This window comes from Jaculus jaculus, chromosome 1 (assembly GCF_020740685.1).
Source record: "Jaculus jaculus isolate mJacJac1 chromosome 1, mJacJac1.mat.Y.cur, whole genome shotgun sequence".
In the NCBI taxonomy this organism is placed as follows: domain Eukaryota; kingdom Metazoa; phylum Chordata; class Mammalia; order Rodentia; family Dipodidae; genus Jaculus; species Jaculus jaculus.
The window spans coordinates 233,272,940-233,290,367 of record NC_059102.1 but is presented as its reverse complement, the minus strand read 5'-3'; positions in this window follow the sequence as shown (position 1 = coordinate 233,290,367).

Here is a 17,428-nt window from a genome sequence, read left to right as displayed (position 1 = left end):
TCTCTCTCTCTCTTTCTCTGTCTGTTGCTGTCAAATAAATAAACAAAAAATTAAAAAAAAAAAAAGAAATCATTGTCCTCTGGCTCGAGTCTTTCAGCTCGTCTCCTCCCTGGATCTTAATTCCCCCTAGAATAAACCTTTGTAATGACTTAACCATTGTCAGATCATGCTTAAAACCTTAGCACTTAGGAAGCTGAAGTAAGGTCACCATGAGTTTGCAACCAGTCTGTGACAGAGTGAGTTCCAGGTCAGCCTGGATTAGAGTTAGACCCTGCCTCAAAAAAGGCAAACAGGGGGCTGGAGAGATGGCTTAGCGGTTAAGCGCTTGCCTGTGAAGCCTAAGGACCCCGGTTCGAGGCTCGGTTCCCCAGGTCCCACGTTAGCCAGATGCGCAAGGGGGTGCACGTGTCTGGAGTTCGTTTGCAGTGGCTGGAAGCCCTGGCGCGCCCATTCTCTCTCTCTCCCTCTATCTGTCTTTCTCTCTGTGTCTGTCGCTCTCAAATAAATAAATAAATAAAAATAAAAAAAAAAGGCAAACAGGGCTTGAGAGATGGCTTAGTAGTTAAGGCACTTGCCTGCGAAGCCTAAGGACTTGTGTTCAGTCTCTCTCCAGATCCCATGTAAACCAAGACGCCCAAGTGTGATGCAAGCGCAAAGTTGCACATGCCCACTAGGGGGCGCAAGCATCTGGCATACAATTTCAGTGATTGAGGCCTTGGAGTGCCAATTCTAACTCTCTCTCTCTCTAAAAAACAGTGTGAAACAACAACGAAACAAATAAACAAAACCTACAACCAAAAAAGTTACCCAGGTATTGTGGCATGCACATGTGAAATCCCAGCACTCAGGAGGCAGAGACGGGGATTACCACTTTGGGGTCAGGTTGAGCTAAATAGTGAACTCAAGGCTAGCTTGTGCTACATACCAGATCTTATTTCCAAAACAAGCAAATGAGGAAAAATAATTTGGTTCCATGTGATAATGCCATTAGGGTTAGTGTGGAAAAGAAGAAGCCATCACTACTGGATACGAACTGAAGCATTACTGGGTGAAATGACCCCTCTGAGATGTTCTTTGTCACCCTTCCTTCCTTCTCTCTTTCCTCTCCCCCACCTCTCTCTCTCTCTTTCCATCCTACTTTCTTTCTTTCTTTTGAGACAACTTCTTATAAATCCAAGGCTGGCCTCAAACTCACTGTGTAGCCAAAGATGACCTTGCATTTGTTTGTCTTTTCAAGGTAGGATCTCGCTCTAGCCCAGGCTGACTTGGAATTTACTATGCAGTCTTAGGCTGTCCTTGAACTCACAACAGTCCTCCTACCTCAGGGATCCTCCTACCCCTTCCTGGAAGTGCTGGAATTAAAGGCGTGTACCCCCATGCCCAGCTAACCTTGCCTTTCTGAGCCTTCTGCTTCTACCACCCCAGGGCTGGGATTAACGATGTGCACTACCACACTTAGTTTATGTGGTGCTAGGCCTGAACTCATGGCTTCAGGCACTCTGCTAATTGAACTACAGTATCTACAGTCATCTATAGTCACCTCCTTAGTGTTTTCTTTAAAATATTCCAGTTTGGGCTGGAGAGATGCCTTAGTGTTTAAGGCACTTGTCTGCAAAGCCAAAAGACCAAGGTTCAACTCCCCAGGACCCACGTAAGCCAGCTGCACAAGGTGGCACATGCATCTGGAGTTTATTTGCAGTGGCTGTTGGGCCTGGCACACCCATTCTCTCTCTCTCTTTCTCTAACAATAAATAAATAAATAAATAAATAAATAAATAAATAAATAAATAAATATTTAAAATATTCCAGTTTAAGCAAAACCTCCAGGAAGGTGTGGGAGGAAATGATTCAAGGCTGCCAAATGTCAGCCTCACTGAAGAAGCGAGCACGCTGGCTTAGTCATACTGTGGCATGTGCTCTCCTTTGCTGGCTTTGAGTCTTCCCATAAGAAAGAGTTAAGGGTACTTGGAATGTCACCAATGAGGGACTGAAGGGTGTGCCTGTGCGTGTGCCTGGTGCAAAGTCTTGGGCTGACTGCACACGTTTATCGTCTCTGCTCCTCAGGTTTCTTGGCACGCAGAGAAGCGGGAGCAAAAGGAAGTGCATTGGAACCCTGCTCATGGGTACTCAGAGGAAGAGGGTTCACGCTGTCATCCTTGATATTATCAAGAAGCTGCCCTGGTGGCCACTGCTGCCCCAGGTCTGGTCTGGGGTAAGTGGGAGGCAACATGGTACACTGCGTGACTGATGCGCAGTGTCCTGCAGATCCGACTCTGGTGTGTTGGTGTGTTGGTGTGGTGTGTTGGTGTGTTGGTGAGCCCCAGGCAGGACCTAGCAGGCCTTGAGAACAGACAGTGCGGGCAACAACCCTTGCCTCCTGTGATGGTTTATATTGCCTATCATCTTGATGTATATATAAGATCATATGGATGGTATTATCCTGATTAGGTTCATTGAGCTAGAAGACACACCTTAACTGTGGGTGACACCATTCCATGGGCTGGGATCCTGAACTGTATACAAAGGAGAGAGCTGGCTGAGCAGCAGCATTCCTCTCTCTCTCTCCCCCCCCCCCCTCCACTGAAGACTGAATGTGATCCTCCTGCGATGCCTTGCCTACCACGATGGTCTGCAACCTGGGACTGTAAACTGAAATAAAACTCTTCCTTTCTTCAACTGATCTTTGTCAGGCACTTTGGCCCAGCAGTGATGACTCACACAGCACTCCTGCTCAGGAGTGGCGCTGCAGCTAAGCAGGCCGTGAGCCACGCTGTGTTTTGGCGCCACAGTGTGGAGGAGATCTGTCATGCAGGGGATGGCCCCAGGTCTCCTGCTGTGACCTCAGGACAGGGTTCTCTGCAGCCAAGCTCTCTCTGCCCACATGGAATGCACTAGTTTGGTGGGGAGCAGGAGGTAGAATATTGCTGCACACCTCAGCCAGCTGCAGTCCTCCTCCACTGAGGGGCTTGCCGATGGTGCCTAAGCACTGCTGGCTGCTGGTGCTTTCCTTCTACAATAGCACGGTGTTTGAGTGCCTGACCCTTCCACGTTGGCCCTGCACTAAACACTTTGCACACGTGAGCATGACTCTCCTGACAATATGATAAACCAGGGTTTGTATGATCCCATTTTGAAAACAGGACCACTGAGATGGCTGAAGGTAAGATAACTCTTCCTGGGTGAACCAGATTTGACTGTGGTCTGTCTTGAGCTGCTGGTTTCCTGCTGTCTAGATAAGCTAAAGGTGGGGAGTTGGCCTGTGCGGACTCTGCTCTCCCTGCACAGAATGGCCGAAGCAGAAAGCAGCTAGCTCCAGGTGTGGATAGTGAGCGATCACCTTGGAGGCTGGAAAGAAGGCTGTTTCGGACAGATAGGAACTCCTGCCTGACCTCATGGGAAGTGCCATTCTCCTAAGATTGGGTGGCCCAGCTGGAGCATGTGGGTCTGGGATGGAACCTCGGGCGAGCTAACTCCATGCTGCCTGGTAGAGCAGTGAGTCCTGGTTAGGACTAGTCGTTCCAGATCCCGGTTCTGCTTCGTGACCACCACCGCACCCCACCCGGCGCCCTGGCCGAAGTGATTGGCTCGAATGGGCTGTGTCTTCCAAGTTCATCCAGTCCGAGGCTGTTTGCATGCTGAGAGAGCAGTGTTCAGGCTCCCTCCTGCCAGCCTGGAGCTACAGGGAGGTAGTTGGGAGCGGCACAGCCATCTTGCTACCCAAGGAGAGAAGCTGTCAGAGAAGGAAGCTCACCAAGAAAGATGAGCTTAAGAGTAGGAACGGAGCATCCGAGTCATGATAGCACCATTAAGTCCATGGGTCGAGCCGTATCTCATGACAGACAGGTCATAGGCTCGTCAGTTCACATGACCCTTTGCCTGGTAACTTTGAGTCCGAGTTTTTGTCACTTAATAGCAAAAAGGGGGTTTTCATTATTGTGATATAAGGGCTACGTGGAAGTTTGGAAAGCTATTTGTGGGGACCATGGAGAACCACCGCATTCTGAGCTGAGGAGGGACAGCTGCCTCACTTTAGCTGACAGTTGGGGATGCTTCGGGGAGGAGGAGAGAGCAAGCCGGCCCACAATCCCAGGCGGCTCTGCCATAGGGGGCAACACTTTGAGCATATACCCGCTGACTTCATGTCTGTGAGACAATGAGTTTCACATCAAAGTGGTCTGGCAGTGTTCATTCGTTCATTTGTTCAACAAAACAGCCTGTCCCCTCCTACTGCCTTGCACAGGCAAGAAGCCTCATTTAACCACCTACAAATTTCTTTTCATGGTCCCATGTCTTTCAAGGGAATGCTTTGATGAGGTGCCGGAGCAGGGCGGGGAGACGTGCTCCACCGGCACAATTAACTTGTTAGAGACCATGATGCTTAGCCAGGGCCTGCCTGCTGGGTGGGTGTTGGGTGGGTTTGAGAAGACTCCGCTGATGGTGTGGGGGATCATCCCTCACCCTTCAGTAACAAGTGGCTTTCCAGATGTCGACTATTGAGAGAGGGGCCCCAGCCCCTCACGGGCTCTATGAATATGTCAGGCAGTGGTCTCTGGACAAAAGGGAGCCTGGTCGCTCCATACACGCCATGAAATATCACCACCCATCCTGCTGCTGTGGAGTACAAGGAGAGAGCAGCTCAGCATGGGTACCCACAGCTCTGCTTTTCTCATCCTTCCCTTCCCTTCTTGCTCTCTCTTTCTTTCCTTCGCTATTTTTATCCCTCTTTTTTATGTCTCTCTCTCTCTCCTTCCTTTCTCTCTCTTTTCCTTCCCCTCTCCTCTCCTTCCTTCTGTATTCTTTCTTTCCTTCTTCCTTCCTTCCTTCCTTCCTCTCTCTTTCTTTCTTTCTTTCTTTCTTTCTTTCTTTCTTTCTTTCTTTCTTTCTTTCTTTCTTTCTTTCTTTCTGCTTTCTTCCTTTCTCTTTTTGGAGTCCTGGAGCTCACACCCAGGGTCCTGAACCCCGACTGCATAGACCATTCTGCAGCTGTTCCATGGGGTTACAGATGCCCGTGGGCAGCCTCCCTGGCTTGGCTGTCAGGAGCAGCACTGGGTTCTGACACCGCAATGTCAGCCTCTCTGGCTAGGCTCTCACTCACTTGTAGCAGCCGCCCTGGAAGCTCATAACAGTACTCACCACCAGCACCTCAAGCCACAATCACAGTTCTGGCTCCTTCCCTCATTGAGGCTGTCCCTCTGTCAGGGAAGGGTTTTCAACAGGTTCTCTTCTAGTCACAACAGTGACCACTCCAATTCATCCCAAGATCTTTCTACCCAGGAACTCAGTATACTCCTGAGTTGTCAAGACTGAGAGAACACTTGGGGTCTGCTTTAGGGCCTGTGATGGTGTGAATGTGAATGTATGTCCCTCATAGACCTGGGTGTTTTAGTAAGCTTGTAACTTGGGGCTCCAGCCACTTGGCTGGAAGAGGTATCACTGGGGGGCAGATCCTGGGGTCTGGCCCAAAGGTTTAGGGACAAGTTTGTGTGTTGGCAGGTGTGTGTATGGTAGTGTTGATGTTGAGCTTGCTGCAGTGTTTGTCTCTGCTTGGATGTATGGAAGCAGCTTCTTCCACCACTGATGGAACTTTCCCCGGATCCGTCAGCTTGAAATAAATCCCTTCTTCTCACCTGGCTGCTGGAGCTGCTTGCTGGTGAGTGCCTTCCCTCGCACATGCATCTATCTCGTTCCGCATTTGAACCATGTCTCCTCAGCCTTCCAGCGTGGGCTGAAGACTGGGGACTCTCCAGGAAGACTTTAGGTCTTCAGTGCCACATCGGGACTGCTGAGGCATCCAGCCACGTAGCCTGAGCAGCTACCGGGGTCCTGGACTCTGAGGCCTGCAGACTGCTGTTGTTGGATTGCTGTAAATTAATCCATTCTATTGGCTCTGTTCCTCTAGAGAGACTAATACAGGGCCCCTCCTCATGCCCAGCCAATGCTGACTCCAAGTTCACTCACTTTCCCTTGAGATACTCAAGTTTGAGCCCTGCCGAAGGCTTAGTCCTGTGTCTCTTGCGTATTCCCAGGTGGGTGGCTTCTGGACAAATGTTCGACTCCCTGCTGCCTCCTCCGAGCAGGTGAACCCTAGAGCTTATAGCTTCTGCTCTCACACATGCCTTCAATAGGTATGTTATTACTATGCCCCAATACCTATCAGGACAGACTATGGCAGGCTAGAGGGAGGGACTGAGCCCACCTTCCTGGGACAGTTAACATTTTAGTTGCTATGACAAAATTCCCTATGGACAGACAGACTTTAAGGGGAGACTGGTTTCAATGAGTTAAGTCCATGGTCTCTTGGCCCCACGTGCTTGGGCTGGCCTTCATGGTTTGGGGAATGTGTGACAGATGAATTTCTTCATTTCATTGTCTCAAGGAGGGGAAAAAAAAAAAGAACAAACCAGAGAGGAGACCACTTTCCAAGCCACATGCCAGTGACCCACTTCCTCCAGTTAGGCCGTACCACAAGTTTCCACCACCTCCCCAAACAGCTACCAGCTGGGGGCCAAATGTTGAACATAAGAGCCTGTGGGAGACATTTCAGATCCAAATCGCAACATTGTCCTTACTCATGCCTTGGCAGGGAAGCTGCTAAATACTTTTGCATCTCTGGTGTCCACAATGCTCTGTTTTCCCTTTGCTCTGTCCCCACTCAGTCCCCCTGTCTTGCCTCATTTCCATCTTGCTGGCGAGCTATACAAAGGGCCAACTTGATCCCATTCCTCCTCTGTTTAAAAGCTATCACCAGGCTGGAGAGATGGCTTGGTGGTTTAGGAGCTTACCTGCGAAGCCAAAGAACCCAGTTTCAATTCCCCAGGACCCACGTGAACCAGGTGCACAAGATGGTGCCCGCGATTAGAGTTCGTTTGCAGTGGCTGAAGGCCCCGGCATGCCCCTTCTCTCTCCCGCTCCCTCTCATAAATAAATCAATTAATTAAGTAGTAAAAGCTGTCACCTTTGAGGTCTGCTTGCTGTAGTTTCTGCTGAGGTCTTCATCTCGTACTCTGCATCATTACGCCTGTGAAGCTACTTGGGGCATCTCTCCCATAGGCCTTTGCACCCGCTGCTCCTTTGCTGGAGTTGTGCTTCCCTTCATTTCGACTTCCCAGGGTGTAAAGATCTCTTCCTTGCCCGGCTTCCTCATGATAGGTCAGCAATAGAGACCTTCTTAGGTCCTTTGGCTCACCCCATGCTCCCCTTCCCCAGGTCCTGTTGGCTGCCCTGTGTACCCCACATGGGCAGGGGGTGGCTCTTCCCCTTCTCTTGCTTCGCTGGCTTCCGAGGCAGACCCTGGTTAGGTATGTTCTTTGCCAGCCAGATAAGCCAGGCCATCCCTGAGCCAGGGCCCCATTGGAATCGAGGGGAAATCATCTACACAGCCCATGGTAGTGGTCTAATAATTAGCTCTCCAATTAGAGGTTTGAGATGGAGGCTCAGTGTGGGGCTTGTCGGTAATGAGGCTGTGCACAGAAGGCCTTCACTCGTGAATCACGCTGTTTGGAGTGCTACCACTTGGCTGGTTGTCAGAACCCACCTTCTGGTCTGAACCTCTTGTACCTACAGCCAGCGCCTGGGCCAACTCTGTACCTCTGTCAACTCTGATCTGCAGTGGCTTCTCTGGCCAGGGCCTGTGTACTGCTAGTGAGGAAGCAGTGACTAGGAAGTTACGTGTGGCTCAGGATGCCCCTCTTTCTGGAGACACACCACTTCACACGGCCCTAAAAGCCTTCAGGCTCCTGAACATGAAGACTTAATTGCCTTGTAGGCATGGACAGAATGGAGGGGCTTCTCCAGGGAGTCAGTCCTCCACTCCTCCTCTCTCCCCACCGGATAATGACAGGACTTGTGTGGTTGATTAAAGGGGGAGACAAACGCCCCTCTGAGTGGGGGGGCATGACAGTTCTACCTACACTGAAAGCCTGTCCTTTCCCTGGCTCCCCTCTGCCTCCCTCTGACTTCTCAGAGGTGACTTTTAATTGCATTTGCTCAAATGAAGAAAGGAAGTAGAGATGACGGGGTGGTGGGGCAGGGAGAGTCTCCCCGCACCCTCCCTCTTAGAAAGGCATGCCTGTTCTGCTGCACCCAGAGGCTCAGACTGTTTGTGGCCAGGTGAGTGCAAACAGTAGCAGAAGATTTCCCTCCTGCCCCCTCTGACCTGGCCTTCTACCCAGTACTTGGCTCTGCCGCAGACATATTGGCTTCCTCTTCTAGGCCTTCGACCTTGGAGGTTTTCCTCCCCAGAGGTCACAACTATATCCCCACATGCCTCTCTCTCTCTGTATGTGTGTGTGTGTGTGTGTGTGTGTGTGTGTGTGTGTGTGTGAGAGAGAGAGAGAGAGAGAGAGAGAGAGAGAGAGAGAGAGAGAGAGAGAGAGAGAGGGAGATTAGGGCATTGTTTCCAATGATCCTGACTCCCCACCCTGTAGAGTGTTAAATACTGTCATCCTGCGTTGGCTGGGGATGAGTTCTAGGTATGGCTGGGTTCAGCAGCTACGGTGCGGCATTGTGTTTATATACAACCCATGCACCATGCACCTCCTCCTATAGATATTGAACCATGTAGGAAATTTGTAATCCCTACCACACTACAAATGCTGGGTAGCTAATTGGTGTGTTGTATTGTGTAGGGAATCATGATCAGAGGAGAAGTCTATACATGTCCGTGACAGGCCCATTAAGGGAAGAACAGCCCCACTGTTGGCGGAATCCATGGGTAAAAAACCCACAGATGCGCAGGGCCATCTGTATGCCGGTCAGAGGTCATCACTGTCCACCCCTCACCCTCCAGCTCTTGGTATCCCTCCTTCGGTTTGTTCTACTTGTATTTTTATGAAGCACCAGTCTTCCATGCTGAAATGCCAGCTCAGAGAGCAGACTGGTATACTCCTGCGGGTCCCCCTGTGCCTCAGGGGCATCTATGGCACAGAACTTGCGGGAGGAAGAAGAAACTTTCTCTTATGGACCTGCAAACCCTCTTTGGGCCTCTCGGGTCTGATGGCAAGCTTTGCTTTGTCTGGTCATGAGCAGGCCTTTGGCATTGACAATGGTGCCTTCTGGAAGTCACCTCCATTTCCAAGCTGGCCCAGTGGGGCCGGGATAACGAAGCTGCTTTAACATAAATAATTTGCTTCCAAGGTGTAAGAAATGGGGGAATATTTTTAGAAGGCCTGCCCTCCTAGGGGAAGTAAATGACTTTTGAAAACGGGATTTTTTTTCAAAGTGGCCTTCAAGAGAAAAGGGAGCCGTGTGTGTGATGGCCAAAATGGAAGCCTGTGAATTACTGCGACTCATTATTCTGGCCGTCCTCACACAGACATGCACTCTCTCGCTCACTCACTTCCTCCTGCCTTCCATTTCATGGTCTTAGCTCGATCTGAAATAAAACCCTGGCAGCCCTCCTCCCTGGCCCTCAGCGGCGGCCGTCTGATTGGATGCCTCCCACAGCCCCAAGACCAGAGCTTCAAGGAGGAAGCAGCCGGGGACACGCTGAGTCCTCGCTTCTTAAAGTGTGTGCCGCAAGTTACCTTGAAATATTATTTTTTTTTTTTTAAAAAAAAGTATTTTAAGTTCAACAGACACTTGGGTTTCTGTTAACAACTCATTTAAGGAAAAAGTGGGGGGAAGGCATTCAGATCAAGGCTTCTTTGACAACATGAACCTCCTTACTTTGAACCCTTACAATGTCGGTGGGATGAAAGATTTTGTGGAGACGTGGATGGGTAAACGCACAGGTGAGAAAGGACATGTTAGTGACAAGGGAGACAGGGGATCTTGGGACGGGCTTTGTCTGGCCAATAATGGACAATAGATATTGGAGGGGGGAGGATAGGGAGGCCCAGAAAACCAAGACACAAAACCCATTTTTGTGGTCATTGTGTTTGCACACGAGTCTTGATCTGGGGAAGACACTGTTTGGAGAGCTAACAAGGCGATTGGCTCCTTTGATGAGACGGGTTCTGAAAGCCAAGGTCTATAGGAGTCATCCGTTGCCGCTGCCTGTGGCCATTCTTCAAAATCTGGCTTCCCAGGGGCATGGAAGTATCGTCCGCCCATCACCCCTCAAGCCTTAAGGGGTCCCATTTCTAGAAAGTTCATGGTAGCTTCCTGACACCCACTGGCTCAACTTGAACCACCTGCTCACTGAGTTTTGCCATGAGCTGGCTCCATTTTAGCTTTCCTTTCCCAGTCCTCACTGGGGAATCCCGATACCCTGAGACTCCATTCCCATCAGACCAATCCTTCCGATCACCCTCATTCTTCCTCCTCTGTGAAAGCCTCCCCTCTCTGAGATGCCCTTCTCTATTTGCCTATGGTCAGCCTGTCCTGAGGCCCAGAAGCCTCAGAGCCTTATCATCCTCACCGAGCCTCTCTGAGCCCCAACATTGACCTTGTGGACATTTGATGCATCTCCTGAGTGTCCATCTAGTCTGCCAGTTCCCCAGGGGCATGAATCCTGCTTGGCAACACATGGTACAGGGCCAAACACTGAGCACAACTGGAACTACTAGCTTCAAACTGGGAACTGGCCAGGCTAGAGACGGGAGGGTATGGAGGATGTGGGCTCACAATCTTCTCCTAGAAGTCTCCTATCCCTGAGGCTTGGGACAGGGCTCTGGAGGAATGGCTGCCATGTTGCTGTTTCCCTCTGCCAGCTGCCTACAAGCCCACAGGGTCAGTGGCATGTGACGCAAGCCCTTGCCACACTGTCCCAAATCTTTTTGTCTAAAAATCATTGAACAAGTAATTGCAGACTGTCTTACTCTGTGTAGGTGCTGGGGACTTGGGGCTGAGTATGCCGGACACACAGTCCCCGTGGACTTGGGGGTTTGCAGACAATGAATGGAGAGCTATAGGAAGGACTGGTTCCAACTGTGACCAGGGCAGGTTTCTCTAAGAGCGGGTAGGCTGCTGGCTCATATCTATTGCAGGCCTTTGAGCAGGCTGCTCTGTAGCAGTGCTGATGGGAGCCAGGGGCTACTTCAGAGGCACACTCGATGGTGGTGGTGGTGGTGGTGGATGCCAAGCAAAGCAGGGCCTGATGGAAAGAGGTCATTCTCCCTGGGATGGCAGAGTCAGGGCCTCGTCAAAGGTGGAGACATACCTCCAGGCAGAGGTGGAGCCTGAACTTGCAGAGAATGTAGACAGGCTCAGCTCAAGGCCAGCAAGTCCTTCTCACAAAGGCTATAGCCCATCCATATTCCTCCTCTGCTAAGCGCCTCTTCTTCTGTAAAGGAGAACTTCTTTTCAACCAGCTCCCATGTCCCCTGCCAGGGCCCTTCAAAGCCTGGCTAACATCCCCCTCCCTCCCTCGTGAGAACCAGCCTTTCCCTCAAAGACTTGGAGCTGCCTTTGTTTATGGTTTCTACTGCAAATGTTCATTGTCTCTATCTCAGGGTGAATTCCAGAGCTCAGTCTAGCTCTTTGCATAGCAAGTTATCTAGCGAAGGCGTAAAGCCAACAAACGAGGTCTAGAGCGTACAGCACTTCCGAATCCAGTGGCCACAGCAGACATGATTAATTGATTTCTCCTGTTCCTGAATGTGATTTAAAAGCACCTGCTTGGCAACTCTTCCCCAGCTCCCCTCTGAAGGAGGTCCTCTACCCCTCAATTGTTTCCTACATCTGTGACTAAACTCACCCTTTGCTTCACAGTGCTCTTCTTGCTTAACAACCATGCATTTTGAAATACTTATTTAAGGTCTGTTTCCACAGCGAACCCATAAGCTCCTTGAGGTGCAATCATATCTACTTTTTGCTCTTCACACACTCCCCAGGGCCAGCACCGTCCTTGTGACGTGGAGAGGACTCCGTCAATGGTTGCAGCAAGTTGACTGAATGCTTACAAAAATGAGTGATTTAAGGGGAGAACCCAGGCCTCCGGCTAAAATTCCTAGCTTGAGCCGCACTCTGCAACTTCCAAATTCTGCACACTTGGGTAAGCTTCTTCCCTTCTCTGGGCCTCGGTTTCCCCTCAGCAAAATGATAATGTAACTATTTATTTTTATTTTTCATGAGAGAGCAACTGAGAGAGAAAGCAAGAGCAGGAGCGAGAGAGCGAGAGAGCGAGAGCGAGAGTGAGAGTGAGAGATAACTGGCCCGCCAGGGCCTCAGCCCCTGCCGCCGAACCCCACACGCACGTGCCACCTGTGCACATGTGGGACCTTGTGCTTGTGTCACCTTGGGCTTATGTGGGACCTGGGAGTTTAACGTGGTTCCTTAGGCTTCGCAGGCAAGCACCTTAACCACTAAGCTATCTCTCCGGCTAAAAACTACTTTCTTTACAGAGTGAAGGTGGACACCAGATGGTGTCAAGTACATGAAAGCATGCTGTAAAGTGGACCCCAGAGTAGCCACCGTGAGCACTGGCATGCCTATTGCACCCCTTCTCAGTGAACTGGCGAAACATAGGGTTCACTCTTCCGGAAGCTTCTGAAGGTCTGGAACAAAGACTGTTCTGAGTGGTGACCGTGGGGAAGTTTCCTTTTGGATTCAGGAGTTGATTCACTGTGAACTGGCGTCCAGTGTGGGCCTCTGTCCTTTCCTGCTTGGGTCCAGGGTGGTAGCCTGGACTCGGGGGGTCTAGGTGGAAGTGGACCTCAGCCCCCTTCCATGCTGGTAGATCATCCAGTGTGACTCTGGCTCTTGACTGTTTAGGATGCCGCCTGGTAGCATCCCTGCTATATCTTAGTGTCCTCCCCGCCCCACTCCTCTTTCCTCCTGTCCCCTCCCCTTTCCTTCCTCCAACCCCTCCTCCTTTCCACTGTGGGAAAGGCAGGAGGAAGGCCCTGTGGGCAACCTTGGTGGTTTCTCCAGCTGAGCCCCTGTGGCCCTCCCCTCCGGGATGGAGCCTCTGGAGTCTGTTTCTCCACAGGCCTGCCTGCTCTGCTCGGATCAGCGGAGCCTGCCTAATGCATCCTGGGGGAGGCCGAGCCTCCAGCAAAGCAGCTCAGCTGGCCCTAAGAGTCTAAGGGAGCTCTCAATGTGTAGAGGGAGCCGGGGTGGTTCAGTAGATGGTAGGCTGTCTATCCGTCACCAGTCCCAGAGAGGAGAATGGTGAGACTGGCCAGGGTCCAGTTGCAGAGGAGCATACAGCCAGTGCCCCACCTCTTACTCTCAGCTGGGTGGACTTGCTCTCCTGGGAGCTAGAGAGCTGGAGAAGTGGATGCTCCAGGCTAGAAACCAAGCCAACTCTTGTTGGCTGCCAGAGCTTGAGTTCTGGATCACGAGGGTAAAGGGAGCATCCCCACGCCAGCAAGGAGGGCCTGGAGCATTTCAAAAGCTTTCACTGCCCACTGTCCAGCCCTCTCAAGCCACTCGGAAGTGCCAAGCTCATGCCTGGCACGCTCCATCCCATTGCCAGACAAGTTAGCTGTGAACCTCATTGTGCTTCTCTTCTCTGAACGCTTTCAGCTGAGAAATTACTAATACTGGTGACATTCTTGACTTCGGTCTTCCTCTAACCCTGGAGCTCAAGGGCATGGCCACTGTGCAGAACATGGGCCATCCTGGGCCTCACCCCCATCCCCCTTCTTCCTATAATGACACTTTAGTAGCTGGTACCCAAGGGTGCCAAAGAGGCCTGTGAGACTCCCGCTCTGCACTCCTCTCTGTTGGTCCTTTTCCTGCCAAATGGGCAGGGGCTGTGACCAAGAGGGCATAGCAGAAGTGGTGATGGTGACTTCTGAGGTGAGGACTCCAGGACTCCCAAGGGACTGAGGAAGGCAGTCATGTTGACACTCATGAAACCCTGTGAAGGGGGCCAAGCCAGCTTCAGCCAGCTGTGGGACCCAGACACAGTGGACAGGCATCCTCCAGTGCAGCCAGTCCTTGTGGCAGTGGCTGCTCGAAGACAGCTGTTGAACACTCCTGAAAGTGGCAGAGTGAGACCTCCCAGCCAGCCACCTTGGACCTGGCCCAATGCTCAGAAACACTGTGGGAAGCTGAGGGTTTTTCATTGCTTGAGGGATACAACACCCAGCTTTGGATCACTAAGAGTCCCTTAGTGCCCTGTAGAGAGTCACCCCTTTTAATTCAGAATGAGGCTTTGGTGGGACCGGCCCTCAATGTGTCTCACCCCACCCTTCTTGAGCCAATAGGTGCAGGCCAACCCTAGAGAGGACAGTCACACCCTCCCTCTGGAATTCGAACCTTGAGCAGAGATACTGAACGTGGACGTGATTAGGATGATTCTGGAAAGTACTTGAAATCTCTCTTTCTCTCTCTCTCTCTCTTTTTCTCTCTCTCTCACACAAACATACATACATACATATGCATGTGTACACATGCCTGAACATTTATGAAATATTTATTTGGGCTGGAGAGATGGCTTAGCAATTAAGTGCTTGACTGTGAAGCCTAAGAACCCTGATTCGAGGCTCGAACCCTCAGGACTCACAAGGGGGTGCATGCATCTGGAGTTTGTTTGTAGTGGCTGGAGGCCCTGGCGCCTCTTTCTGTCTCTCTCTGCCTCTTTCTCTCTCTCTCTGTCTGTTGCTCTCAAATAAATAAATAAATAAAAATAAACAAAAAAAATTTAAAAAGAAACATTTATTTATTTATTTATTGGGAGGGTTTGAGGTAAGGCCTCACTCTAGCCCAAGCTGACCTGGAATTCACTATGTCGTCTCAGGGTGGCCTCGAACTCACGGTGATCCTCTTACCTCTGCCTCCTGATTGCTGGGATTAAAGGCATGGGGCACCACGCCTGGCATAGTTATTTATTTTGGAGTGCTATGTAATATGTGTGTATGTAGTATTGTACTGTGTGTGGTATGTGCATGTGTGTGTACTTATGTACATGCCCCATGTGCACATGTGTGGTCAGAGGAGGAGATTGGCTCTCTTCAATTGTCCTACCTTACTTCTCTGAGACAGAGTCTCTCACTGAACCAGGAGCTCCCATCGGTTAGTTAGATTGGCTGATCAGGGAGCCTGAGCAATCCTCTTATCTCTGCTGTCCCTTAGCCCTGGGGCTGCATGCATTTGTGACTATGTCTGGCTTTTTATGTGGGTGCTGGAGACCAAACTCAGGCCCTCATGCTGGAGCAGCAAGCACTCTTAACCCGTGACCCATCTCCCCAGCCCTAAATTGTCTTTTTGTGCCAAAGATAGGTATGACTCTCACTAACACCATCTCCACACCATCTGTAGCCACACCACACATCCAAGAAATGGAAGAAAATCCATCCTGCAGGAAGTGCGCAACACTGGAGAGTGTCTGTCCTGCAGGAAGTGCCCTTATGCTTAACTGGTAAATGTTCTTAACCTCACAAGTTCTCCTCAACCCTGTTGCAATTTAAATTTATTTATTTATGAGAGAGTGAGAGAGAAAGAGAGAGAGTGAAGGAGGCAGATATATAGAGAGAATGGGCACACCAAGGTCTTCAGCTTCTGCAGATGAACTCCAGATGCATGTGCCACCTTGTACATCTGGTTTACATGGGTCCTGGGGAATTGAACCTGGATCCTTTTGCCTTGCAGGCAAGTGCTTAACCACTAAGCCATCTCTCCAGCCCCTTGCTGCATTTTAATTTATGTTTTTTCCTATTTATTTATTTGAGAGAGAGAATTGCCGTGCCAGGGCCTCAGCCACTGCAAATGAACTCCAGACGTGAGCACTACCTGGTGTTTATTTATTTATTTGACAGACAGAGGGCCTTAGCCACTGAAAACGAACTTCAGATGTGCGTACCACTTTGCGCGCATGTGCCACCTGGGCATGCACATGTGTTGCCTTGTGCCTCTGGCTTACGTGGGTACTGGGGAGTTGAACCTGGGTCCTTGGGCTTCATAGGCAAGTGCCTTAACTGCTAAGCCATCTCTGCACCCTTAATTCATGGTTTGTGCACAGCATTGTAAAAGAATTCCCAAGCTGAGAATGCATGTGCCCCGTCCTCCTAGGACAGCAGCGTGGGGTCTGCACACTGACAAGCTGCTCTCACTGGGAGGTCGGGTTTCTGGAGGCGAGAGCCGAGCGCAGCCCCACGGAGAGAGCCTGGCAGGTGGGCAGCAGGAAGGAGCAGTCTCCCCACCCCCAGGTGCCAGGCCCCTAGCTGGGAGAGGACTGTGTGGCCCTCTCGGGAGAGGCAGCGCCGCGGTCATGAGAAGCCCGCAGCTTCGTGGGGATCGGAAGGGCCTTAATGTGCGATGACCTGCAGAATTCGGCAGTTCCCAGGGCAGGCTGGCGCCAGTTGCTCATTGGTGTCCTGTCCCGGGTCCTTGAGGGTGCGAGGAGCCTGTAACCAAGACAGACCTTGAATTTCCCGCCCATCCAGTGAAACAGGGCACAAAACAGCTCAGCGTCATTTGGTGTGGGTAAGGGAGCTGCTTCTTTTACACTCAGGTGAGTGCAACGGTGCCAGAGTCTACTCACGCGTTGGCTCTGTGATCCGGTTTTGTTTTTGGTCTGTTGTATTCACTCCTGTATTAGTTTACTATTAGAAAACTGCCTGGCACACAGTAGGCTCTTACTAAATTTCAGTGTCTAATGACAGCAGAGGAAAATAATTTTCTGGGTAATCACTGACTACTAGAGAAACTTCCGTCGGACTGTGCTTTTCCCAGAAGCCCTGGCAACTTGGTGCCTTCCCTCTCTCCTTCCTTTCCTCCTTTCTTCCCCCCTCCCTTTTCCTTGACTCTTTTTCTCCTTCCATCCCTCCCTTTCTCCAGTTGCCCTAACACATGCACGTGTGTTATTATAGTCCGTGTATTGTATGCATGTGTCATCATTTTTGGTTTGCATGAAGGCTGGCATGCCACTTGTCATTCTATTTCCCATCTTTGTCACCCACCCCATTTGTCATCCACACTGTTAGACGGGGGTGGCCGGCAGGACCTAGAAGCTCCTGTCTGCCTTGGGGTGAACATCCTGAAATAAATTTGTATCGATATTCTTGGAAATTCACGCCCAGGCTGCAATGGCTTGCTGACCCTGCAGGGTGTGTCTATTCGAGAACGCTAAGCACAAGGTAACCCTGACTTCTATGAGGTGCCACTGAAGAAGGCCTGCCCGTCCATCCCGGGGGTTCCCACAGAATCCACTTAGATAGGCAAACATGGATACCTCCTTGCTTTAAAATACATTATTTTATCATATTTTTGGGGAAAGAATTGTAGCCTCACAGAAATGACATGGCCAGGGGCCCTCAGCTGGATTGTAAGCAGCTGGTCGTGTGCCCTAGACTCTGGCCTCAGGCTGGAGGGCCCCAGGCTCTGGCATGCGCCCACAGCTGAGCAGGACGTGTGAGCGCCGCCGGCAGAGCCGTCTTCTGCTGGGATCGAGCGCCACCTGGTGGTCATGAGTGGAGCCAACGCTGGGAAGGAGGGAAGAGGAGGTAAGGGTCAGGGAGGAGAAAGCAGGGCAAGTGAGAAACTGAAGACTTGAGGATTTTGTTCTTTTTACTTTTCATTTAAAAATTTTAAAATTTAT